At 35.7% G+C, this 26,229-nt stretch overlaps 1 long non-coding RNA gene across 1 annotated transcript in view; it reads right to left on the bottom strand.

The window, feature by feature from the left end:
- LOC133258089 (uncharacterized) overlaps window positions 1-26,229 on the bottom strand; it is an 87,868-nt gene that overhangs the window by 8,906 nt on the left and 52,733 nt on the right. Inside the window, exon 4 of the long non-coding RNA XR_009739811.1 lies at window positions 9,684-9,783. This is a non-coding gene — a long non-coding RNA (uncharacterized LOC133258089). The remainder of the gene's footprint in view (window positions 1-9,683; window positions 9,784-26,229) is intronic.

Here is a 26,229-nt window from a genome sequence, read left to right as displayed (position 1 = left end):
AAAGTCCTTCACCCTGCCCAGGGGATTACTGAGAATTTGGAGGTTCCAGATTCTCACAGTCATCTAGTAAAATGACCAAACCAAAGACCTCTGACTTGTACTATTTCCTTAGAGGCCTTTGGACTTGGCATAAAAGGTCTTTAAAAACTATGTGTTCATTATTTTTTGAGCCTTGCCACTCTTAATTAAATCCATGACTCGGTTTTCTCCATAGTATTCTTACGTTATATTCAAGAAATATGAATATCGTTAACTCAGCCGTGGAAGGTCCTAGTTTGCTCCATATAACTTGAGTTGGCAGATTTAAGGAACTTAGTTATCTAACACTTCACCTTCCGCATGTTCCTTATCACAACCGTCCACTCATGAGAGCCTGGAAAAGCATAAGCACTTTGTGTGCCTGGTCTAATCACCACTTCACCACAATGCAATCCTTCTGTCATCAGATAAATAAGCGGTCCACTTCCAGAATGCTATGTTATGTAGGGTAGAGATGTTCTTATCACCATGGTTTTAGTCTGTTTTCTCTTCCAAGGGCTCAGTTTGAGTTCAGGTCTTTCTATTTGACCAGAATCTTGACTCCAGAGAGAAAGAGTGAGAGTAGAGTAAAACAAGGAAGGGGAAAAGGCCAATACAAAGATAAAATTTTGATTGGCAACCTCTGTGGGGTCTAGTATTCTAACCCTCTAGAAACTTCTGAGGATTCCTATGAATGGATATCGGCATAGTCCATGATGGAGGGAATGGGGATGCCATCACGTTCTGTTTCTACTCTGACTGGGTGAAGGCTTCTCTGGGGCACAGGCTCTGCTACACTCGCAGATGCACATGTATGAGTCACACAGACATCACAAGTGACATCGTCAGAGAAGTTCCAGTTCCAGGCAGAAGCCAGAAGAATGTGGCACCTGCTGTGGTGAGATCTTTCAGTGTGAAGTTTGTTGATGTTTGTGCAGAACTCTTTTCTCTGTGATATGAATCAAACTGTAGGATCTCAGATAGTGCTCAAGAGTTCATCTGAGAAAGAGTCTAAGAGAGACGATGCCAGATGGAAAAAAAAGTTGACAGATGTTAAACATGAAGTAAATACAACATAATTTGGGGATGTCTTTAGATACTTGGTGTAAAGGGCAGAAGGATTCAAACATTCTGGCTTTTGGAACTCTGAGTATGGGGAAGCTGAACCAAATACAGGTTTGGGGTTAAAAACAAATTTCAATGGGTCAACCTAAAGTATCTGTCTAAAATTTTAAACTTCATCCAGGATTTTTATTTAATGAATCACAAGAAGATAAAAGAGGGGTGAATTTTCCACTTTTTTTTTTTTTTTTGAAATTAGATGAGAGATGCATGTGAATATCAGAGACTTCAAGGAACTTCATCAGACTTCACCAGAGAAACACTGATGGGGACAAACTGAAAAGACACAGGCAGCTTCCAGGCTGGTATCAGAGAACAATTTGCCAGATTAAGAAGCATTGCCTTAGCTAATCCAAAATGAGAGCAAAGAGCATAATTATCTCCTCAATGCCAGAGCAAACTGGAAAGAAGCTCAAATAAAGACAAAGTTAAAGTGCCCTGCCAAAACCTCTTCTAGATTTGGCTTTCTCCCAGTTCTCCATAGGCCATTTTTTTGAAGTGGTGAATTTAAGTCTTTGTTGGGTCTTAAAACATTTAGACAGGGAAACCTACACTGTTCTCTAAATCACAGTTCCACTTCCAATTGTAGACAAAAAAAAAAAAAAAAAAAGAATCCTCCATAAACTGAAGCAGAGGAAGAAGTCACAGTCACTGAGCACAAAATATCCTAGTACAAACGAGTTGAACAAGACTCTGTGGGCTTATAAATTTATTTTTTTAAGTAAAATCAATTCAAGAAGCTAGGCCCAAGATAATTTTAAAGGAATGCACTTGTGTGTGCAAAGTTCCAAAATATTACACAGCTAAGAAGCTAGTTTAGAGGTGATGGGAAAATGGGAAATTGAGATAAAATGCTTTAAATTAAAAAAATATATATATATATACAAATATTTAATAAAGTAGTTTATATAATCCAAAATAATTTGGACTCAGAAACTGCCTAGAAAACTGAAGTAGAAGCTTTTGAAAATTCAATAGAATATATGAGAAAAGGAGAGAGAGATGGAGTAAGAATAAAAGATAGAAGCAAAAAAGTCTAGTTTATATAAATAAAAATTAAGGACAGAAAATAAAAAAAAGGAATGGAGAATAACTTTTAAAATTATGAAAATAAATTGTTAATGAATTAGAGAAATGAGTTGGCAAATTAAGAAAATCAATTTCTTATCTTAGAGAAAGCTTAAAAATCATAAAAAAGGCATAAAAACAATTGCTACAAGCATCATTACAATTGAAACAAGTTAATTGCAATTGCAAAATCCAATAAAATAATTCATGCTCATCTAGATTTCTTCTATAACAGTAAATAACAAAAGGAAACAAAAGGAAAATATACACAATGACTTCCAGAAGACACAGCAAAAGCTAAACTGATTTCAATTTTTAATTCATCTAGGTAAGCAGCACTGGTGCTTTTGAACTGTGGTGTTGGAGAAGACTCTTGAGAGTCCCATGGATTGCAAGGAGATCCAACCAGTCAATCCTAAAGGAAATCAGTCCTGAATATTCATAGGAAGGACTGATGCTAAACCTGCAGCTCCAATATTTTGGCCACTTGATGAGAATTGACTCATTGGAAAAGGCCCTGATGCTGGGAAAGATTGAAGGCTGGAGAAGAAGGGGATGAAAAAGGACGAGATGTTTGGATGGCATCACCAACTTGATGGACATGGGTTTGAGCAAGCTCCAGGAGGTGGTGATGGACAGGGAAGCCTGGCGTGCTGCCGTCCATGGGGTTGCAAAGAGTCAGACACTACTGAGAGACTGAACTGAACTGAAGTAGCAGTAACACATTTTCACATAAGTAAAAACACAGGAAATATACAGCCCCACAGCTTCATTAATCTGTCTCTCACATGCATACTCATGCATACACACAGCTCTGAAATATCACATCGCCTTATCAGAGGGAATGTAAAGACAGACTCAAAATCTTTTGACAATATTGATTAGTTTATATGCTAATTCTATAAATGAATGCATGGAAGTGCCCCAAATCAGATACTTTAAAGCATTGCCTGCCTATCCTTACCATGAAATCATTTAATAAATGTAAAATTCAGTAATATGCGATGTGAAAGCAAAATGGTTTGTTAAATTTAAAAAAAAAATCCAATAAAGAGATATTTTATGTCTTCTAAGTGCCTATAGAGTTGAATGAAGTACAGTCATTCCCATGGAGCTTCAAAGAAGAAAGTTTTACATACCTTTCAAAAATGAGTTGTCAGTATAAATATTATGAGTGCAACAAATTAAATGTAAGCAAATCAATCTAAATTCTCTAACTTTGGAGAAAAATTTTATTTCTCAAGAGAAGATTCTTGTTGGAAATAACTTGTGAGATGATTTTTAAAATCCAGAATATTATTTGCTATAAAAGGGAAAGGCTTTTTTTTTTTTTTTCTAATCTTACTGAGATGCCTTTACTATTAGAAAACTGTGCAGTTTCAAGGCCAAATACTAGAATTCCTTTACCTAGTTCCAACAGTGGTGGGGGGAGGGGAAGTCTGAGGTCCTCTAAACATATAATATGGAGGAGAAAATAAGGGAATAATTGTAACAAGTGGGTTATGAAATTTGTAATATTTTGCCTCTGCTTCTGTTCCCTATTGGTTATTAAGCAATGCTTTTTTAAAATGCTCATCTTTCTAAGACCCTTTATCTAATATATATAAACAAAATTTTAAATATTATTATCTGACACTTCAGAGTATATTCTTTTGTGTACTTTGTTAATTTTCAGATTATGTTACATCACGTGGCATTTTTAATGCTTAAATTTATGACACATTTTAGAAGAGTTACTGCTTTATATGATTCATTATTTCCAGCATTACTAATATACATTGTAAGGTTTTGCCCCTTCATTCCTGCAAAGGTGACCTTCCCATGTGAATACATACTGGATATCCATGTTGTGAAACACAGAATCTTCATTTTGGATATGGTTTAGGAATTCATGAACATATTCATATTTGAGAATGGAGGCAGCATTCCTTATTATTGAGGATACACCTTCCATTGCTTTGAAAGGTGAGCAAACAAAGCTACATGACTCTATAGGCCTCTAGTGCTAATGGAAATCCTCAGTTATAAGAGGGTGAAAGACTAGAAAGAAAAGGGATCCTGTATTACTGACCTGTTCTAAAACACTTCTTAAGTATTTGATCTCTTGAATAGACTGCAATACCATAAAAGGAGAGTGTTACTTGCCCAGACTGGGTGCTTTGCCCAAGTTCAGTGCAGCACCACCACATGGGTGCTTCTTCTTAGAGAAGGCTGGAGGTCAATACAAAATAGAAGTAAAAACAGCATACATATCAAGAGCCTACCCAAACATAGAGAAGTCCACAAATGACACATATGTCATCATACCCTTCTTCTTAAGTCTGAAATTCATACTCAGAAGGAAAGCAGCAATGTACTTTATAAAAACTGGGTTTTCAATATAGCCTATTTGGATGACTACACACACCTAATTCCTTCAACAGGATATCATAAGTGACAAAATACAATATTCCAGGGGCTTTAGATGCTAAATAAAGGCAGGCTTATCACTTTCATTTTGGGAGACACTCAAAGAAACACAGAAAAGTGGAAAAGCTTTATAATGGAAAAAAAAAAGGAAGCTTCTGGTGTGTCTTTTTGGGGGACAGTGGAAACAGTGTTAGACTTCATTTATTTGGGCTCCAAAATCACTACAGATGGTGACTATAGCCATGAAATTAAAAGACGCTTACTCCTTGGAAGAAAAGTTATGACCAACCTAGATAGCATATTCAAAAGCAGAGACATTACTTTGCCAACAAAAGTCCGTCTAGTCGAGGCTATGGTTTTTCCTGTGGTCATGTATGGATGTGAGATTTGGACTGTGAAGAAAGCTGAGCGCCGAAGAATTGATGCCTTTGAACTGTGGTGCTGGAGAAGACTCTTGAGAGTCCCTTGGACTGCAAGGAGATCCAACCAGTCCGTTCTGAAGGAGATCAGCCCTGGGATTTCTTTGGAAGGAATGATGCTAAAGCTGAAACTCCAGTACTTTGGCCACCTCATGCGAAGAGTTGACTCATTGGAAAAGACTCTGATGCTGGGGGGGGGGGGGATGCTGGGAGGGATTGGGGGCAGGAGGAGAAGGGGACTACAGAGGATGAGATGGCTGGATGGTATCACCGACTTGATGGACGTGGGTCTGAGTGAACTCCAGGAGTTGGTGATGGACAGGGAGGCCTGGCGTGCTGCGATTCATGGGGTTGCAAAGAGTCAGACACGACTGAGCGACTGAACTGAACATGAGGAAGCTGTGCAGTGTCTAGAAGCAGGACATCTATGCGATTCATTAGTGATGCTCTTTTAGCTTTCTACACTAGGTCCTAAACTAGACATGGAGGCAAAAGTTAGGGAAGCTGTCAGTTATTGATAGTGAAAGTCGTTCAGTCATGTCTGACTCTGCAATCCCATGGATTATACAGTCCATGGAATTCTCTAGGCCAGAATACTGGAGTGGGTAGCCTTTCCCTTCTCCAGGGGACCTTCCTAACCCAGGGATCGATCCCAGGTGTTCCTCATTGCAGGTGGATTCTGTACCATCTGAGCCACAAGGGAAGCCCAAATCCTTGTCATTTTGAGCTGATTGTTGTGGGAGTTATCATTTAGCTTCCAGAAATGGTCATTAAAGATACTTATTTACTTCCTTGTAATGATTATTGAAAACAGTAGATTGACTTTCTGGACTGGTTACTGCAGATTGTGGATCAAAGTTATATTATATATGGTCTAGTCATTATAAATTCAGCTTCTCAATTTATTAAAGGGATTTTCTGTGTAGAGGTTTATTCTGGTAAAAATCCTAGAATAAAGGCACTGCTGCTGTTCTTATTCTAAATATGGAAAAATTTAAGCCTAGAAATGTTACAAAATTCAGTTCAAGGTCACTCAGGTAAGAAATGATGGTGATATGATTTTAATTCTTTAATGTATTATTAATCTGTATAGCAATGCTGATCAAATAGAACTTTCTGAGATGATAGAAATACATAAAATCCCAGCTGTCTAATATGATAATCCCTGGATACATGTATCTACTGAGCACTTGTGTGACTGAAGAACTCAATCTTTAAATATGCTTAATTTTAATTGCTTTAAATGCTTACTCAAATAGCCACAGTTTCCAATAGTGGATCATGGCTTCTGTATGAAAGAATAGAGCTCTATACAACACTGACTGTCTGAAAACAGGGTTTCTGAGGGAACTGTGTTAGTCAGTTCAGGCTATTTTAACAAAAATGTGTAGACCAGGTGGCTTAAAAGCAGAATTTTATTCTTCATGGAGGATGGGGAGTCTGGGATCAAGGTGTCAGCATAGTCAGTCTCCAGCGAGAGCCCTCTTCCTAGTTTTTAGCCAGCTGGTCTGGCTGTGTCCTCACACATCAGAAAGACCATTCCTCTCATCTCTCTTCTTACAAAGGCAATAATTCCATCTATGAGGGATCTATTCTCATCACCTAATTATCTCCCAAGCACCCACCTCTCATCACTGGGCTCAGGGTTCAATATATGAATTTTGAGGAACACAAGCATTCAGCCCACTATTTTTATATCTAAGTTATTTAGAATGGAAAAATAGGGAACAGAGTGGAAGAAGATAGAATGAACTATAATTGTATTACATCATATGTATATGTGTTTATTTATATAATCTATATAAACATATGTGTATGCTCTATTATTCTATATTCCATATATATGCTAGTATATAAGTTGCATACAAAAACAGAATTATAGTATTTATAGCTAAAATAGAATAAACTAGCAGTGGTAGCAACAACAGTAAGAAGGAATGAAGCTGATTCACTATAATATTGAAAGATTAAAAATTCCAGTTGTTGAAGGATAAAGTGGTTACCAAATTGTCAAAATCTTTCTACATCTCAACTGTGCTATAGTTTCCAAAGGAACAGTTGCCAGTGGGTTTATATGGCATTTTTTATTACCTTATTTCTATACTCTATTAGTTGATATTACTTGATATTCTCAGTTCCTAAAAATCAAATGAGCCAAATACATTATACTTAATGTGTGTAATTTTGCCTTGAAACTAAACACTAACTTCCTTTTTAATCCTATATGCTTTTTATGATACACCATACCTAAATGGTAAGACTTAACATTCTTTCTCCCTATACAGGCATTTAGCATACAAGAATGGTAATCAGATACATAAAATAAAAATGTAAAGGCATAACTTCAGAAATAAGGATCTTAAATTTGTTATGTACGGATATACACTATATTAAGTTAATGTTATATGCTCCCATCAACCCTAACATATTCTTAATGAAATATACATTCTCCTGTTATTTACAAATGCTAAGTAGCAACTCACCCAACTTTTTAAATAGTGATAGATATTTTCCAGTTAAAGTTATACTCAGAAGTATATTGTTTAAATGACACCATTATGTATGCCTCCATAATGGCTAATCATACTTTTGAATCCACTGCTATGGAACAATTAACTTTGATCATCATGTTTGATGCACTTCTAGAATCATATCTTTAAAAAAAAAATCAAAACAGAATACTTTAAATTCTTTGTGCATTAACCTGTTGTGAGTTTAACTCCTCAGAATTTGTAACAATGTTGCATACATTTAGTTACAGAAAACTGTTTTAAATTTTCTTATGCAACTTTAATTCAATTAAATTTGCTGAGTGATGACTGTTCTCAGGGAATGAAGATAATCATAGTCTAAATCCTGAAGTTAATTTATAGTTTTGGGGAAAATAAACACCTAAGTTAAAATTTTCAATAAAATATTAGTATTATATTTAAGAATAATGGTAACTTTATGTACAGAATGCTATGAGAAGACAGACATGGAACATTTTAGCAAACTCTGCAGTCTAAGGGAAGATTCTTGAAGGGGGTACTATCATACAATAAAGTTAATGACAAGTCGACTATAGTATTACCACCAAATGGAATAAAACATTGTCATTTTTATTCACTCTTTCTCATTCCTTCTTAATTTTTCTGAGTGTAGAAACTGAAAGAAAATTAAGCTATCAATGAAAGTTTTGAAGCATTAATATGCATTTGTTCCCATAATATGGTCTCAATGATGGCTAATAAATCCAGATTTACATTTCTGATAGTTTAGAAACAAAATGTAACAAAGTAAATTTAATATAAACCAAGACATGATACATTACTTGTGCATAATTCTCATTTCAGCATTCCTAAATGTCGTTTCCTTGTCAATTCATAAATAATAAATGTAAATATATTAATAAAGTGATTGCTGTGCTGTGCTTTGTCACTCAGTCATGTCTGACTCTTTGTAACCTATGGACTATAGCCCATCAGGCTTCCTCTGTCTGTGGGGATTCTCCAGGCAAGATTTCTGGAGTGAGTTGCCATGCCCCTCTCCAGGGGATCTTCCCTAGCCAGGGATCAAACCTAGGTCTCCCACATCGCAGGTAGATTCTTTACCATCTTAGCCACCAGGGAAGCCCCAGTAAAGTGACTGCTTAGTGTCTATTTTTCTGGATGGGAGACTCTGGGTCATCAAATCAGGTTAGAATTACACTTTTTTTTAAATTTCATTTTATTTTTTAACTTTACAATATTATATTGGTTTTGCCATATATCTAAATGAATCCGCCACAGGTATACACGTGTTCCCCATCCTGAACCCTCCTCCCTTCTCCCTCCCCATACCATCCAGTAAGAATCTATTAAGTAGAAAATAGGCTTAGAAGTTTAGGACTCATTCATTAATTGAGTCATTATTATAGCAAATATTTTCTGAGCACCTTCCACATATGGCACTGGATGACAGCATAACTTCTCTAGAGATATAGATCTGGATAATGGCTTAACAACACAACACATTACATATTCAGTATAATAACAGTTCAGAAAGAAAATATATACTACATAGAGTTAATAATATACAGAGGGGATTTTCATCTGTGTAAGTTCTAGTAATAAAGAGCCTAGTGAATACTGGTGTATATATGTTTTTTGTTTGCTAAGTCATGTCAAACTCTTTGCAAGTATGTGTGTGCATTTGTGTGTATATACACACATGTCCTTAATAATATTGGCACATTAGCTATTTGAACCATATATTAGTTCTAAACTGCTCAAATAAATTTCTTTCAGATTTTATCAATACTCCCTGTCAACTTAGCCTATCATAGTTTATTTTACCTTCTAGTCTCTAAATACAGTTACTTTTTCTTTGATCTGGGGAATATATCAATTCTTTCATTTCATGGAATCCACCTATAACTGAAGTCAAACCAGGCTCGTGAATATTAAGCAGGTGTCTTTTAACTCAGGTGTGAAGCTTGCTGAAGAAACAAGATTTCTTCCTGGCCTTTTGATTTGAGTCAAGCATGATCTGTTAAACACTCAACAAACTGCTTTTTTAAGCAATAAAAACTCCAGAAGAATTTCAAGGGCTTATTTCCAATTTTGTTTTGGCTCTCAGCTCACAGATTCATACCAATCCCACTAACCCTTTCATTAATGCACTTACTAGATTGACTGAATTTTATTTCTGCTGGCCTTGGAGGACTGAGAGACATCCAATTACCCCAGAATCTTCACTCTTCATCTGCTCTAAACCAGCGCACAGACTATAAAGGAAAAGCAAACCTTGCTGTGACTACTGAGTAAAAAGCCTTTATCCTTAATTTGTCTGTCTTTGTAAGTGTCTGTTAATCAACTCTTTCCCAGAATTCACATTTATTTATAACTAGATTCCCAATTCACTGAACACTGCATTTTAGGATATTAGCATTCTGATATTTGACAAGGCCATTGACTTATTTGTGAAACCATAGGCAATGCTGAAAAATTAGTGGCTGACTTTTGGCACCATTCACATTTTCTCAAACTGGATCTCAGAACTATCTTAGAGAACCAAGTAACAAAAGACAGGAACTTAACATCTGAGGGATGTAATCACTATGCTTGTACATGTCTCACTCCAAACAGGAGATTTAGAAAGGACATTTCCACTTTTATTTTTATTTAATTTTCTTTAAATCTAATGACCATCTTCTGATATACATACATTTGGCTATAAGTCTTCTAGTCATGTCTTAGTGGGCACGTGGACTAAATATGAATGTTGTTGTTGTTCAGTTGCCCAGTCATGTTGGACTCTGCGACCCCCATGGACTGCAAAACGCCAGGCCTCCCTGTCCCTCACATCTCACAAATTTTGCCCAAGTTCACATTCATTATATCAGTGATGCCATTCAGCCATCTCATCCTCTGACGCCCTCTTCTCCTTCTGCCCTCAGTCTTTCCCAGCATTGGGGACTTTTCTGAAGAGTCAGTTGTTCGCATCAGATGATCAAAAAACTGGAATTTCAGCTTCAGCATCAGTCCCTCCAATGATTATTCAGCATTGATCTCCCTTAAGATTGATTTGATCTGCTTGCTGTCCAAGGGATTCCCAGGAATATTCTCTAGCAACACAGTTCAAATCACATCAGCTGCGATACTTTGGAATGTATAGGCTACCACATTCTCACGCCAAAGAGAAAGAACCCTCATTACCAGGCACCATAACTTTACAGTCAATGAGAATTTGCTGCTAGTAAATCCATTCAAAAACATTAACATATACTCTAGGCAAGATGGTTTTTTAAAAAAAAAACAAAAAAAAAACTGATTCCAAACTAGTTCAAGATGTGATTGTGTCTATATATGATGTATGTATGTAAACAAAATAAATAATATCCATGGCATTAATGGTTATTATTTTTAACACTAACCAAAACTAGCCACTGAGCTGATAATTTAACAACAATTCTCTTTCTGAATCTGCACAAAACCATATTTCTGTGCTCATTTTATAGTTGCTTCCTCTGGTAAAAATGCCATAATCTTGACTGGTTTCTGTATCTAATTTAATCGGTTTGCATATCTCATTTAAAAACTACCAAGAGATAACTAATGGTCTAAATTAGGTTTACAAGACATTTTTTACCCATGTAGATTTTTAATCCTATGAAACTGGTGGAGAAGTAAATTTAAAAAAAAAAGAACAAACAAAACACAACTGTTTCTTAAGCTTTGATTGATGATATAACTTTACATAATATTTTAGACCTATATTTTAATGGAAAACCTTAAATAGTCAAATATCTTTAGGTAAATCATTTATTCCAAGTGTTCTGAAATTTCAAAATCTCTTGTAAATCTTTAAATCTATTATATCTGGGGGCTTCCCGAGTAGCTCAGACTATAAAGCAGCTGCCTGCAATGTAGGAGACCCAGGTTCTACTACAGGTATACAATGGTAAATGTGATAACAGTTTTGAACATCACTTCAAGACTGTGGTGGCTCAGATAGTAAAGAATCTGCCTGCAATGTGGGAGACCTCAGTTCAATCCCTGAGTCGGGAAGATCCTCTGGAGAAGTGAATGGCAACCCACTCTAGTATTCTTGCCTGGGAAATCCCATAGACAGAGGAGCCTAGAGGGCTACAGTCCTTGGGGGTCACAAAAGTCAGACACAACTGAGCTACTAACACTTTCACACTTTCAATACTGTTAGTTAGCTATCCATGTTCAATTTCTCTTTCATCTTCCCTACAAACACTATTCTGTTCCTTCAAGTACATCTGTGTCTATACTTTATTCATTTGCCCTGTGTGGCATTTAGAATGTAATAGAGACAAGGCTGACACCTTTGTCTATTCTGGCTATATTCAGTTTAGCAGTGGTTAGCAATTCCATAGAAGAGTCTGTTATTACTCTGAATACATTTTAAGTAAAAACTTGAGAAATTCATCTCAGGCTGTTTATTTCAAAGACAAACACCCTATCCTGGGACTGGGATATGCATGTTCACTTTTATTCAATATTCTTCTGGCACATGCTATGACAAGTAAATTTCCTTTCTGAAGTTGATGTTATGCGGCCTCTAAGCACGTAGCAGTAGTATTAGGAGCATAAGACAAATGAAATAATCCCATTATCAACCCCTTTGCTTCCAGTTTACTCCCTACCAAAATCAATCATTTTAACTGTTGCTATATAATCTTTCAAAATATCACTTCCATCATGTCATAATATTGGCCAAAACACTACAGTTGTCAAGATTCATTGTCTCAAAGAGAAAGATTAATTCCTTTTCTACATTTTCCACAGTTCCCAAACCACCTTTTAATGTTACGTACTCAACATTCTAATACCAATGTTTTCCATGCTAATTAAAGTGTTCTATTAAGACTTAAAGCCTCCACACTGCATTCCCCTGATTTCCTAACATTCACTGAAATAAGACTTAAGATGTGCTTCATTATCAGTCATAATCCTCTGTACTTTCAGATGTAAATTTCAGAATATACATATGATCCTAACTTCTCCCAAAATTTGAATTTTATTAGGTCACAAATTCCCTAACCACTACCAACTTGCATGTTCAATGATGATATTATAAACTATATTTGTCTTTAATTGTCCCACTTTCCCCTTATTCATGATATAGAATTTGTGTAATTTAGTGTATGTTTGCTAAACTATGTTAAATATGTGACTATATCCAAACTTCAGTCAATCTAGTACATACTAATTATGTTGTAATCATTGGTGATATTACAATAGATCTAAAGATGAAAAGAGAAAATACAAATTAAGGAGCTAAAGGACAATTGTAAACTTCTTCAAAATAGTTCTTAAAACGTACCCCTCTCCCAGTGCTTGTGGTCACACAAGGACTGTAGTCCACCAGGCTCCTCTGTCCGTGGAATACTTTCAGCAAGAATACTGGAGAGGGGTGCCGTTTCCTCCTCCAAGGAATCATTCTGACCCAGAGATCAAACCCACATCTCTTATGTCTTCTGCATTTGCAGGTAGTTTCTTTATCACTGGCATCACCTGGGAAGCCCATCTCCCTCCTCTATTTGTACAATATACACATATATGGCATAATTTTGTAACAAACACAAAATTAAGACAGTTTATAAACTGTGCAGATGAAAATATTGGCTATGATCAATGCTAGTCTGGATAAAACTGAAAAAAATTTTTTATAGTTTTTAACCATCAATACGCACAGATTTGGGTCTTCTCTTGTGACTCAGATGGTAAAGAATCTGCTTGCAATGTGGGATACCCAGGTTTGATCCCTGAGTCAGGAAGATTCCCCAGAGAAGGGAATGGCAACCCTCTCCAGTATTCTTGCCTAGGAAGTCCCATGGACAGACAATCCAGAAGGCTACAGTCCATGGGCTACAAAGAGTCAGACATGATTGAGAGACCAACACACACACATGCAAAGATTTTATGAGATTCTTAAGCTTTATGAAAATAATGCATTATTTTAGGCCAGACTACTATCTTCTTTTCAAGTATGGCATAACACCAATGAAACATAGTTTTTCAAAGAGTGTACTAAAAGCTAAAGCAAAGTCATGCTAGGTCACATACTTCATCCATCAAAACAATGTCATAAACTCTTGATCTAAAATCCTTAGGTTGTCAAACTACTTCTTCCCTTGGTATAACCTAAATCTGTAATGAAATAACCCAATGGCTAAATAAGAAAAATCTCAATTTCTTATGTTTATAGAAAAAGATTTATGAACATACACATTTTTGGCAACTACCTAATCTTATCAGTTGGGAAGGGGATACAAATTAAAAGGAGCTGGTAATAATGGAAACTAGCATTTATTGGTTACTGTACAATAAACAGTACTTTCTTCAGTTTAATCCACACAAAAAAATGTTGGGTATATTGGCATTATAAATAGGATACTGAAACCTAGATAAGATCAGAAAATTGCTTTGATGCCCAGTATGTTTAACTATTATGTTATTACATCCTGTCAGAATTACAGGGTATCTTTATTATAGGCTTCCCTGGTGGCTCAGATGGTAAAGCATCTGCCTGCAATGCAGGAGACCTGGGTTTGATTTCTGTGTCAGGAAGATCCCCTGGAGAAGGAAATGGCAACCTTCTCCAGTCCATGGAGCTGCTGACAGTCGGACACGACTGAGCAACTTCACTTTCACTTTTCACTTTCATGCAATGGAGAAGGAAATGGCAACCCACTCCAGTGTTCTTGCCTGGAGAATCCCAGGGACAGAGGAGCCTGTTGGGCTGCCATCTGTGGGGTAACACAGAGTCAGATATGACTGACGCAGCAGCCAGTACTATTACCTGGAAAATTCCATGGACAGAGGAGCCTGGTAGGCTACAGTCCATGGGGTCACAAAAAGTTGGACAAGACTGAGAGACTTCACTTCTGTTCAAAGACCAGAGGCAAATGGAGCATAATGCATTCTTGGGGGGAAAAAAAAAAACGTTTTTCAGTATAAGTTGAATAAAGATTAGAGTGAGATATAACTCTAGTCTAGATCTCAGGTGTCATGTAATTACATATTAAATTTAAAGATACTTTTAAGAAAGCAGTGAAACTGATATGAAGTTAGTAGAGATTTTAAGACAAGGAAGGATATGATATGGTTTGTAGGAAGGGATGAGGAAAGATCATTCTTACTGCAATGTGAAAAATGAATGGCAGGAAGTCCTAGTTCTAACAAGAACAGGTCAAATTACTTGCACTAACCCTGAATTGAGAAAAAGTCCACCTAAATTTTGAAAGATATAGTCTAGGGGCTTCCATGTGGCTCTGTGGTAAAGAATCCACCTGCCAATGCAGGAGACACGGGTTTGATCCCCGATCCTAGAAGATCCCATGTGCCATGGAGCAACTAGGCTCATGAGCCACAGCTGTTGAGACTGTGCTCTAGAGCCTGAGACCTGCAACTGCTGAAGCCCCTGAGCCTTAGAGCCTGGGTCCCACAACCAAGGAACCACGGCAATAAGAAGCCCAAGCACCACAACCAGGAGCAGCCCCACTGGCTACAACTAGACAAATATTCCACACAGCAATGAAACCCCAGCACAGCCAAAAATAAAATAAATACAACTATTTAAAAAGAGAGTCTAAAAACACTGAATACATTGAAAAACAATTTGAAATTTCCATGCCAAATTATGGAGAAGTCCAAATTTACAAAGGTAAACACAGTATTGAATCAACAAGGTTTTTCCTATTCTGATGGCATTTGTGGAAACCCTCCACTTAGACTTTAGTTTCAGAACTTTCCAGGATAAGGAGGAAAAAAAATAAAAGCTGAAAAAACACTCCATGAGAACCTCCCCTGCACTGTGGTGCTAGCACAAATTTCTGCTCACCTTTAGAAAGTGAAAATCTCTCGGTGTCAGACTCTTTGCAACCCCATGGACTGTATAGTCCATGGAATTCTCCAGGCCAGAATACTGGAATAGGTAGCCTATTGCTTCTTCAGGGGATTTTCCTGACCCAGGAATCAAACCAGGGTATCCTGTATTGCAGGCAGATTCTTTATGAGCAGAGCTACCAGGGAAGACCCCCACAACTTTAGAATAACAGCAAAAAATAAATAACCCCTCCTTACCCCCACCCACAATAAAACCAAGTTGGTGCTGATCAGGGTAAAGCAATAATAGGAACAACAATGATAAAGTTGAGAGAGGGGAGGGATTTCTGATAAGCCATGGCAACAGACTGTGAACATACAAATTCCTGCCTTAGATACACATGGCTGTATTGATCAGGGAACCTCAACTAAATAATCTACGTTTTACTGGTTTCAATCTAGTTATACACCAAAACAAACACAAAAAATTAAAAATTTTTGTTGTTGTTGTTAGAAAATGATCAGTACACAAAGAAATCAGTGAACAGGAGGCAAAGCCACTTGACAACAAGTAATTATGACAACAGATCTACATATACTTTGCATACATGCATTATCAACGTATACAGTCCTTTTAAACAACCCATGTGAAAAAAGTGTAGCCAAGTGGATTGTTTAAGAAATATCATGAGTCTTTACTTAGAAAGGCTGAAGAAGACTCAGAGGTACATACTAGGCTTATTAATTACAATATTCAACATGCAAAGCTATAGTTTTTAATAGATTTTAAAGGATTAAGAGCAATATTGAGTAAAATTTCAACATTTTTCAAGAAAATGCATGATCTAAAATTGATATGAAAATCCATGGAAAATTAGGACTCTCTTGAAGAACTCTATAGACAGAGGAATTACTCTATCAGATACAGAGGTTTACTACAAAGCAACATGAATAATTTTTCTTTAGTTTGATCAAAGGCACAGATGAATAAATTTGTGAAAGTGAAAAGAGAGTCCCAAAACAAACCTGTGCATATATGGTAATTTGATGTATAACAGGCTTGCCACTGTAAATCAGTGGGAGAAACAGAGTCTTTTTAAATAAATGGAGCTTGGCAATACTCTAAAGACCTTGTAAGATAAGACAGAATACCTTTGTGACTTTAGATAGCATGTCAATAAATTTAACACTTAGGTAAGAAGAAAAACGTACAAAAAATCTTAAAGAAAACTTAAAAGCAGCTTCACGGAGCCAAAAGCAAAGCAAAAAAAAAAAAATGAACACCACTGGTGGAACCAAAGTGGAGGGTAATCAATTATCCAGGAAGTAAACACTGTCACATTTTTGTAAACTATCCTATGGAAACATCATCATGATATTAAGAAAATTGTTTTATTGGTGCATTTTTTTTTAACAGATTTGAAGAACCAATATACTCTGAGGTGTTGTTACAAAGTCAATTGTAACTTATTCTGGTGGGCCCAGTGCTGTGTGTAAGATCTACTCAGGAAGAGAGTTTTGAAATTGTGCTTTCTTTCCTCTGTTACATTCCTCTGAGATGATTATTGTATCAGAGTGATCAGGATGTCATTACAGTGCAGGCACATGTAGGATGCAATAAAGAACAGATAGCAGCGGGTTCCTCCCTACAGAATTAAGAACCAAGAGGGAGAAAAGCTAATGGAACAGGTGAAGACAATTTTCCTGAGAACCAGAATTTTCTGAAGAGAAAATTCCTGATCTGCGTGTCCAAGCTCCACCATAGCAATTCAGCCTCTACCATGAAGGACGCATCTCCAAATTTTAAACCTACCATAGGCACTAAGGAAGGCTTTGGCTTTGTTCCTTTCACCTTATATACTCTACAAGCCAAGTACATGGCAATGCTAGGAAAAAGTATGTTCAAAATCTAAAATAATAAATATTTAAGCATTAAACTCCAACAAAGAGACATCATAATGAAAAACCGATACTATAAAAACCAGATATGATGCAACAAAGAAATTAAGAATACTTCAAAGAGATGATACATCAGAGTAACATCATGAAGACAAAGAACTAGTTTTAAAGAAGACTGAGTAAAGTATTAGGTAAAAAATATAATGAGTTAAACTAATTCAATAGGTGGAGGAATAACAGAACAAATACAATTTCAGAACATGTATTAAACTGGTAATTCAATAAAGGATCTCTTACAAAAGCACATGAAAAACAAATAAATAGATGGCATACAATTAAAATTACTAAATGTGTAGGATTACTGTTGAGTCCAGATGTATAAGGAATAAAATACTAATATGAAGAAATAAAAAAAAAATTCTAGAAACATAAAAGACCTCTGAATGAAAGGAAAAAAAAAATCATAGTTTCAAACAGAATAGTTAAAATAAAATCCACATGTAGAATAATAATAAGATCATCAAAGATACAGTCATTTTCAAAAGTTGTTGAAGTTAATAAATTATTACAGAATAAAAAAACCAGATTTTGATCAGTAGTCACAGTTATGACAAGAGAATAAAAAAAAAGTGAATAACCTTTTCCAAGTTTTTATAGAAAACAATTTTGTACTACTGATTCTACATCTGACTAATATATTAATAAAGCATGATAGTAAAATACATATATTATCCATATATATAAAGCTTAAAAAGTTTACCAAATCCATCTTTGGTTAAAAAAAAAAAAAAACAACTCTTTGTAGAAATACCCAAAAAGAGAGAAACAAATTTTTCCAAAGGAAGGATAAAAATTTTAAATGGAAAGTAAAGATCAGTGAATATTTAATAGAAATTGGAAAGTTGGAAAACCTTTCCATACCAATCAAGTAATACCTAAAACAGAATCAAGGAAAACAGAATTTAAATGAAAAAACAAAACCTACACACAGAAAAAAATGAATGAAAAAGAATATAAGAAGAAAGATTCACTAAATTTGGATGTTTATGAACTAAAGGTACTTGAAAAATAAAAATCACAAGTTTCAAACTCTGGCAGACAGACTTTATGAAGGTCACCATGATTTCTGCCTCTGGTGTTCAAATGAGAGAGGAACCAAAAAGACAGACTACAAAAGAAAAATCAAATCACAAAAAAAGAAGGTAGTGATGGAGAAAAAGATGAACAAAAAAAGTATAAGACATTCAGAAAAAATAAAGTAAAATCACAGAAGTAAGTCTTTTTCATGTGTAATTATTTTAAATGCAGATGGTTTAAACTCTCCAATCAAAAACTAAAATCTTTATAATTGTTATAAGAAAATATAGAAGTAAATCTTTATGACCTTAGGTTTGGCAATGGATTCTTAGATATGACACCAAACACATGATCAAAACAAAAGATTAAATACCGATAAATTGGACTTCATCAAAATTAAAAATGTTTGTGCATAAAAGAGTGTTATTAAGAAAGTGAATATACCACATAATTCATGTGAGAAATACTTACAATCATAAATGTGATAGGAGTCTAATATCCAGAACAACAATGCATTAAAATTCAATAACTAAAGCACAAAGTCCAATTTAAAAATGGACAAAACTTGAATAGATGTTTCTCCAGAAAGATAACAAAAATTCCCAATGAATACATAAAAACTGCTTTAAACTTTAGTTATTAGGAAAATACAAACTAAAACCACAACAATACACCATTCACATTCATGAGGATGACTATAATGTTTCCAAAAAGGAAAACAGTGTTGAGGATGTGGCTAAATCAGAAACCATTTGATCATGATAATGTAAAGAGATTCATTTTGTGGAGCATGATTTGGCAGTACCTCAAATAGTTAAACATCTAAAAAGCTTCTTGATGAACATGAAAGAGGAGAGTGGAAAAGCTGGCTTAAAACTCAACATTAAAAAAACTAAGATCATGATATCCAGTCCCAACACTTCACAGCAAAAAATGGGGTAAAAATGAGAACAGAGACAGATTTCACTTTTTTGGGCTCCAAAATCACTGTAGAAGGTCACTTCAGCCATGAAATTAAGACTCTTGCTCCTTGGGAAAAAAAGTTATGACAAAGCTAGACAGCATATTATAATTCAGAGACATCACTTTGCTGACAAAGTGTCTGTCTTCTCAAAGCTGTGGTTTTTGTAGTCATGTACAGACGTGATAGTTACACCATAAAGAAGGCTGAGTGCCTAAGAACTGATGCTTTCAAACTGTGGTGCTGGAGAAGACTCTCGAGAGTCCCTTGGACAGCAAGGAGATCAAACCAGTCAATCTCAAAGGACATCTACCTTGAATATTCTTTGGGAGGACTGATGCTGAAGCTGAAGCTCCTATAGTTTGGCCACCTAATGAGAAAAGCCAACTCACTGGAAAAAGACCCTTATCCTGGGAAAGATTGACGGCAGGAGGAGAAGGGACCAACAGAGAATGAGATGGCTGGATGGCATCACTGACTCAATGGACATGAGTCTGAGCAAGCTCCAGGAGATGGTGAAAGACAGGGAAAACTGGCATGCTGCAGTCCATGGGGTCACAGAGAGTCAAACATGACTGAGTGACTGAGCAACAACAATAACAATATTTAGGATATGAAGTAGCAATTCCTTTTCTATGTGTATAGACAAAAATAACTCAAAACAAGTACTCAAAAAAATATATGCGTGTTCAGAGCATCAGAATGTAGAATCAACCAAAAGCTTATCAACAGATGAACAGATAAGTTGTGGTATATACCTTCAATGGAATATTTTTCAGTCATATAAAGTGGTGACATACTAATACATGATATAAAAAATGGATGAACCTGGAAATATAATGTTTAGTGAAAGAAGTCAAACACAATGGGTCTATTATAATTCCAGTTATTTGAACTATCAATAATAGGCAAAGACGTAAAGCTGATTGGTGGTTCCTGGAGTTTGGGGAAAGGTGATGGAAAGTAACTGCTTTAATGAGTATGGGATTTCCTTTGGGACTGACAAAACAATTTTGTATGTAGGCAGACCTTGTTATTACAACTCATTGTGAACGTACTGCATACCATTAAATGGTTCACTTTAGAATAGTTAATTTTATTATGTGAATTTCATCTCAAAAAAGAAATCATAAAGAAGAAAGGGAATGAAAATTATATACTATAAAAATAGAAAAATAACAAGTCACGAAAGCAATTTTTGAAAACATATATAGACACAATGAAAAATAATAATTTGATAAATACTGAAGAGGAATTCAATAATGTACAAAAGTACTAAATGAATAAAATACAAAAATCACAAGTATACATGTATCTAACAACCTGATCTCAAAGTACATAAGGCAACAACTGGAAGAACTAGAAATAATATTAGATAAATCAATAAATAAAATTAGATACTATTTACTAAATAGTAAGAGAATTTAAAGTATATCTCCCAGAAAAGAATTTAAAAAGACAGGGAGAGAGAAAGAGTGGGGAAGGAAGTGGGGGAAAGAGGGAAGACAAGAATGAAAGAAAAAAGGGAGAAAGAAAGAAAGAAGGAAAGGTACAGAAAATTTGAAAAAACACTACTGAAGTGTCATTATACACAAACATTTTATTTTATTTTTTTCAAGTGTTCCCATCTAAGCACTTTATTTATTTTTATTTTTTAATTAATTTTATTTTATTTTTAAACTTTACATAATTGTAGCAGTTTTGCCAAATATCAAAATGAATCCGCCACAGGTATACATGTGTTCCCCATCCTAAACCCTCCTCCCTCCTCCCTCCCCATACCATCCCTCTGGGTCATCTCAGCTTTAAGTGACTGTTTATGTTTTGCTGATATACACTATGATTAAATTAAATTAGATGGTGGTTTAGTTCCTAAGTCATGTCCAACTCTTGCAACCCCATGGACTGTAGCCCACCAGGCCCCTCTGTTCATGGGGTTCTCCAGGCAAGAATACTGGAGAAGATTGTCATTTCCTTCTCCAGGAGATCTTCCTGACCCAGGGATTGAAACATGGTCTCCTGCACAGCAGGTAGATTCTCTACCAACCAAGCTACCAGGGATTTAGACAAATATAAATTTATTTAATCACAAATCAAAAATTTGAAAAATTAATTACTTCTAAGTTGACAGTTAAATTCTCAATGAATTTGACAGGATCAACATTATGCAGATTGTGTTATTTGACCACAGTTGATTAATTTATAAATCAAAATTGGAAGCATAGCTAATACTAATCCATTACATTCAGAATCAAAATTATATTCTACATAAATTTTAGGCAAAAAAATTAATACTCAAAAAAGAGCAATAATATGTATATTTAATATAAAATTCATAATAAAATAACAAAATCCAATAATAAAAATATGGTCCATGGAACACAGTTTATGAAGTACTTAAAGTATATTTTCAATTATCTTTATCCAAAGAGGATAATGACTGATTTAATGGAATGCTTTTAGTTTAAGAAGTTGGAATAAGGAAATTGAACACACTAATTGAAACTAATAAAAAAAGGAATAATAACGTTAAGCCCATTAAAATAAATGCCTTTCAGGGAAGTGATGGGCTTCCCAGGTGGCTTAGTGGTAAAGAATTCTCCTGTCAATGCAGGTGGTACAAGAAACGTGGGTTTGACCCCTGAGTGGTAAAGATTTCCTGGAGCAGGAAATGGCAACCCACTCCACTATTCTTTCCTGGATAATCCCATAGACAGAGAAGTCTGGTGGGCTACAGTCCATGGCCTCATAGTCAGACACGGCTGAGGGACTGAGCACACACATACAGAGAAGTGAGGGAAATGATTGGGAATGAGGCCACAGGGTAGAGATAAAACTCAGGAGAGGGAGGGGTTTGCATGGACTGATATGTCAATGATTTCTGAAACAAGGAATGAAACTGAATGTTGTGATACAGTCAAAACTGAGTATAGAATGGGAAAGTCTTTATCAGCAAAACTAGCTCACAAAACATAAGGTGTAGGAAACAGAATATGATTCAAAATCATTAAAAACTGAGAGCATTTTTGAATTACAAATACTGATTGTGATCCCATATATATATATATATATTTATTTATTCAAAACAATGTCTTCTATGTATAATTTATATACTACAAGTTTTGATAGGCAGTATTCTTATTACATTTCAATGCTAAAAAGTCTAATTTCCCTTTTGATTAATTATCCATCTATAGTTAGTTAACTTATTAATTTGTAATATAGTCTTTTTTTGGTAATACAGTATTAATTTTTTTTATATTTATAGTATAATTGCTTTATCATCAAAATATGTTGCCTGTGTAATCCAATTTATTACAAATTTCTTGAAACTTAATTGGCAAAAAGTTTTGTCAATGGATTGAATTGTTTCAGGTGTCTTTGAGTGGGCATATACTCTCTTTTACTATTGAGTAATCAGTATTATAAATGCTGACTGAAGCTTGTTAATTGCATTATTAAATGTTTCTATATTCTTACTGATTTTCTGTTTGATTAATTAGTGACTGGAAGGGTATGTTAAAAATCACATTCTATTATGGTGAATTTATTGATTTTTTCTTGTGGTTCTAATAATTTGAAAGGATTTTATTAGGCACACAATTAAAAATTATTATATCTTACAGTTAGCTACATCTTAGATCTTACTATATTTAGCCTCTTCAAATTTAGAAATAAAATATGCCCTAGAGTCTTGCAGTCCTTTGTTATTCAAGAGAACTTTAGTTATATAACAGAAGAATTCATCTTGATTAATATTTGTGTAGTATATCTTTTTTTATCTCTTATGGGCTGACTTGTGCTCCCCGCCAAATTCACCCAAATTCATATGTTACCATTCTAATCCCCAGAACAGAATGTGACTGTATTTCAAAACAGGGTCTTTAAAGAGATAAATAAATAAAAATGACATCATTAGGGTAGGTCTTCATCCAATATGACTGTTTCTTTTTTAATTTAAATTTATTTATTTTAATTGGAGGTAATTACTTTACAATATTGTATTGGTTTTGCCATACATCAACATGAATAGGCCACGGGTGTACATGTGTTCCCAATCCTGAACCCCCCTCCCACCTCCCTCCCCATACCATCCCTCTGGGTCATCCCAGTGCACCAGCCCCAAGCATCCTGTATCCTGCATCGAAACTGGACTGAGGATTCGTTTCTTATATGATATTTACATGTTTCAATGCAATACGACTGTTGTGTATTAGAGGAGGAAATTAAGACAGGGACATGTACAGACAAAAGACGGTGTGGAGACAAACAGGGAGAAGGTATCCATCCACAAAGCCAAAGAGACACATCAATGATGTGTGGGACACATCATTTCCTGTTAGCTCTCATAAGGAACCAACCCTGTCAACACCTCGATTTCAGACTTCTAATCTGTATAATTGTGAGAAAATAAATTTCTGTTTCTTAAGATACACAGTCTGTAGTAGTTTATTTTGGCAGACCTAGCCAGCCAATACGCCATCCTTTTCCTTTCGTCCTTTTACATGGGTGTTTCTTCTGAAAACTTTCCTGTGTATTTTTAATCCAAAGTCTCAGTTCAGTTCAGTCGCTCAGTATGTCGAACTCTCTGTGACCCAATGGAGTGCAGCATGCCAGGCTTGCCTGTCCACCACCAACACACGGAGGATGCTCAGACTCGTGTCCATTGAGCCGGTAATGCCATCCAACCATCTCATCCTCTTCTCTCCCTGCCATCAATCTTTCCCAGCATCAGGGTCTTTTCTAATGAATCAGTTCTTTGCATCAGGTAGCTAAAGTATTGGAGTTTCAGCTTCAACATCAGTCCTTCCAATGAGTATTCAGGACTGATTTCCTTTAGGACTGACTGGTTGGATCTCCTTGCAGTCCAAGGGACTCACAAGAGTCTCCTCCAACACCACAGCTCAAAAGCATCAAACCTTCAGCACTTAGCTTTCTTTGGAGAAGGAAATGGCAACCCACTCAAGTACTCTTGCCTGGAAAATCCCATGGATGGAGGAGCCTGGTAGGCTAAAGTCCATGGGGTCGTGAAGAGTTGGACACCACTGAGAGACTTCACTTTCACTTTCATGCATTGGAGAAGGAAACAGCAAACCACTCTAGTGTCTTGCCTGGAGTATCCCAGGGACGGAGGAGCCTGGTGGGCTGCCAACTGTGGGGTCGCACAGAGTCAGACACGACTGAATTGACTTAGCAGCAGCAGCAGCTTTCTTTATAGTCCAACTCTCACATCCATACATGACTACTGGAAAAACCATAGCTTTGACTAGATGGACTTTGTTGGCAAAGTAATGTCTCTGCTTTATAATATGCTGTCTAGGTTGGTCATAGCTTTTCTTCCAAGGAGTAAGTGTCTTTTAATTTCATGGCTGCAGTCACCATCTACAGTGATTTTGGAGCCCCCAAAAATAAAGTCTCTCACTGTTTCCATTGTTTCCCCATCTATTTGCCACGAAGTGATGGAACCAGATGCCATAATCTTAGTTTTTTTATATAAATTTATTTATTTTAATTGGAGGCTAATTACTTTACAATATTGTATTGGTTTTTTGAATGTTGAGTTTTAAGCCAGCTTTGATTCTCCTCTTTCATATTCATCAAGAGGCACTTTAGTTTCTCTTCACTTTCTGCTATTAGGTGGTGTGATCTGCATATCTGATATTGATTTTCTTCCATCAATCTTGATTCTGGCTTGTGCTTCATCCAGTTCAACATTTCTCATTATGTACTCAGGATATAAGTTAAATAAGCAAGGTGACAACATACAGCCTTGACGTACTCCTGTCCCGATTCGGAACCAGTTTGTTGTTCAAGGTCCAGTTCTAACTGTTGCTTCTTGTCCTGCATACAGATTTCTCAGGAGGCAGGTAAGGTCATCTGGTATTTCCATCTCTTGAAGAAATTTCCAGTTTGTTGTGATCTATACAAAGGCTTTGACGTAATCAATAAAGCAGAAGTAGATGTTTTTCTGGAACTCTCTTGCTCTTTTGATGATCCAACAGATGCTGGCAATTTGATCTCTGGTTCCTCTGCCTTTTCTAAATCCAACTTGAACATCTGGAAGTTCATGGTTCACATACTGTTGAATCCTGGCTTGGAGAACTTTGATCATTACTTTGCTAGCTTGTGAGCTGACTGCAGTTGTGAGGTAGTTTGAACATTCTTTGTCATTGACCTTTGGGATTGGAATGAAAACTGACCTTTTCCAGTCCTGTGGCCACTGCTGAGTTTTCCAAATTTGCTGACATATGGAGTGCAGCACTTTCACAGCATCATCTTTTAGGATTTGAAATAGCTCAACTGGAACACAGTCTAGTTAATCCCATTTAATTATCTTGTGAATATAACATATTTGTTTTTTTTTTCTGCCGCCCGAATCTCTTTTTATTTATCCCATATCTTCTGTATCCACTCCACACCAAACACAACTATTCTTCTTCCTTTAACGTTTTTCATTTTCTTTTGCCATACCCACTGATTTAGAAGATAGAAGATACATAATCTGTTTTGTTTATGTTAGTGTGTAGTGTGTAACCTTGACACTTTAGCAAGTGCAGACAACATAGATTAATCTAAGATAAGTCAATGGTTTACTGAATCATTAAAGAATCTAGAAGGCATTAATTCTAGGCAGATCTATTATAGTTTAAATGAAGTAGGCTATGTAGCTAATTTAATTGTGCTTTTGAGAACTCTATTAATTGTAATTTATTAATTTTGCTTTATCTCATCCATTTGAGTTCAGACTTTGTCCAGATCAACAACCTATTCACCAATTTACTAACACACAATCTCTTTTAGCATCTCCACCTTCCTCCTAGGTATATTCTTCCTCTTTTTGTAATTGATTCACACTTTAGTGATGGTTTGGCAGTATATAACTTTCAACCTTTCTTGGAAAATGTATTTAGGTCATGCTCTAGAGAAAGAGTTTTGC

The sequence above is a fragment of the Bos javanicus genome, chromosome 12 (genome assembly GCF_032452875.1).
Source record: "Bos javanicus breed banteng chromosome 12, ARS-OSU_banteng_1.0, whole genome shotgun sequence".
Classification (NCBI taxonomy): domain Eukaryota; kingdom Metazoa; phylum Chordata; class Mammalia; order Artiodactyla; family Bovidae; genus Bos; species Bos javanicus.
Note: the sequence above shows the minus strand (reverse complement) of the source record. Positions and strands in the feature narration are given on the sequence as shown.